Here is a 2,693-nt window from a genome sequence, read left to right on the forward strand (position 1 = left end):
GCCGAGGCCTCCAGCTGCGATTGGCCAGTCCTAACCTTGCCCACCTCCGAAATCCAGTGATTGGTGGGAGTGGGGGATCGTTTTGCACAGGGGAGAGAGAAGAGTTCCATCCTCAGAATAAAGCCCTTTGAGACACCATCCAAAATTAACAAAAAAGAATGTAGACCAGGGATTGTACCGTGTTTCCCCGAAAATAAAACCTAGCCAAACCATCAGCTCTAATGGGTCTTTTGGAGCAAAAGTTAATGTAAGACCTGGTCTTATTTTAATATAAGAGTGGGTATAATATAATATAATATAATATAATATAATATAATACCGGGTCTTACATTAATTTTTGCTCCAAAAGATGCACTAGAGCTGATGGTCTGGCTAGGTCTTATTTTCGGGGAAACACGGTAGTCATTTTGGGGAAACTTGTGGACACTGTTCAGAATCATGTTTTTAAAGGCATAAAATAAAATACATAGGATTACAAGGAACCCAGCTATGTTGGAATACAGTTATTAAAGCATTAAACAAAATAATTTAACAGTAAAAAACCCAAAAGAATAAAGCCCTTTGTATTTTGGCGAAGAGATGGAGTGAGGATGGGAAGGGAGCCTAGCTCTTGAGCCCCCGCCACCCCCACCCATCTGTGTATTCTAACAGGTCTGGTGGACAAGCCCCTTTTTCTCAAAGTAAACGTCTCCTGGAGAAAAGAAGGCTTTATAAATGTGGGAAAAATCCACACCAACTACCAATACATTAATCAAGTGAACCTCTTTCGTATGTAAGAGCCATCCTTTGAGGACAACAAATAGTGGTAAAGATAATTAGTAAACTGAACAAACAGAAGAACTGGCTATCAATGGGAAAAACAGAAATAAGTCAAGGAGTAGAAAATAATGTGAAAATTCTAACTGGTATCCTCAGAAATGTAAGGGTACTACAACTATGAAAAAACGCAATTAGGACAAGAAAGCAGTCTTGAATATTTAAAACAAATTACTAAACTGAAAGAACGTTGTATTCAAGAATAGGCAAAGCACCGTTCCTCCCCTTAAAACTCATAGAATATTTACAACTATTGACCATATATTCCGTCAAGTAGAAACCATACAGGCTACATTCAGTAATTCCTGGGTTAAATATAAAGGCAACTGAATCTGAAATTACCCACTAGAGAGAAGTAACAGCCACCCCAACTAAAGGCTGTCAGACATAGCCTAGGCCGTGCTTCAATTGTTAGAAAACAAGACTGAAAAGTAAAGCTTCGCACAATACACCTTAAAGCAGTGACTACTGACATCCCTGGAGATACAGTGGTCCGAGCAAGTAGCCTAGGAGTCTGAATTCATTTCCGCATTCAAGGCCTTTGGAAGCTGCCTGCTCACCAGTGACAAAACTGCAGACTAAGCCACAGTTCAGAATCTCCACTCGGTCTATAGCACTGGTTACTTCATCCTGATGAAACAAACTGGGTTAGGTGTCAGCCACATCTTGGAACCATATAAAAATTAAACTGAGTTCCTCGAAGTCAGGCGAGGCCTCATTCGTTTTTCTGTCTTTAATTCATGCACAGTAGTGGCACATAAGCAAGCACTCATCAGTATAATGTAAACTGAGCTAAGGTACTGGACAGGTAATTTCCCAGAAGACGGGCTCCCTGGAGCAACAGAGGGACTCAGAATAAAAAGGTCTGTCTGGCGGTTACGAGATTGGGAAAGGCTGACCCGAACACGAGCTTCGTCTCAGGTCTGTGAGGCCACAGTGCCCAGTGCCAAGTGCTGCAGGGCTCAGGACAGGGCCTGGCAGGCAGGGAGACGACAGCTGAGAGTTGCTGGCCGCTTTCTTGCCTTCCTCCTTGCAGGCCAGGTCGATGCGCTTCGATCATCACAATGCCAGATACCATTAATGTTTCAACTACAACGGCAGACCACTTTTTGAAAACTAGCCTCTTTTAGCTGTCTGTCAAAAGGGGAGAGTTCTAGCTCTGGCTAGCACAGGAGATGAGACCATAAGATCAAAATCTCTGGTTTTATAGGAAATAAAAAGATCTCAGTCGCTTTTATTTAAAACATTTAAAAAGGGTTCAATTATGACCTTCATAGGATGAATGTTAATTAAACCTTATAACTGAGGTAACTGTTTCATAAACTGCTGTTTCTGCTATAAAAAATTAGTTGAATCAAGTACTGTACCTTACATACTTTTTCACAGGGAAATAAAAAAGGTCCAATTCTGAACCATACCAAAAAGAAACACTTTAATTGAATCTAAACATACACAAAGGCCATATCAATATTAATATGAAATTAAATTAATATAAATGTTCAATATTTGAGCCACTTAAGTAGTACCAATAGGTGAATTTCAAAGTGTGCTTTGAAATAAACAGAAAATTTAAATTTCAAGACCTTCTAATTATATTAATTTAACTTGGTTTATTTTAAAACTATTTCCTCCTCCTACAGTTAAAGAATGATTCTTCCTCTCTTGCATTAAAAACAAAATAATTATTTCTCTCCCTAACCTACAACTTAGCTCAGCTGAACTAAATATTTTTAAAACTTCTTTCTTTACTACTAAACCACTATCTTCAGTTCTTAACTGACCCAAGATCCGACTTCCTCACATGACAGCAATACACACAAATAAATAAAAAGTAGAATTCTGTCAGCAAATATTACATACAATCCCAACAACACAGA

The sequence above is a fragment of the Rhinolophus sinicus genome, chromosome 16 (genome assembly GCF_057876585.1).
Source record: "Rhinolophus sinicus isolate RSI-liver-muscle chromosome 16, RSI-T2T, whole genome shotgun sequence".
Taxonomy (NCBI): Eukaryota; Metazoa; Chordata; class Mammalia; order Chiroptera; family Rhinolophidae; genus Rhinolophus; species Rhinolophus sinicus.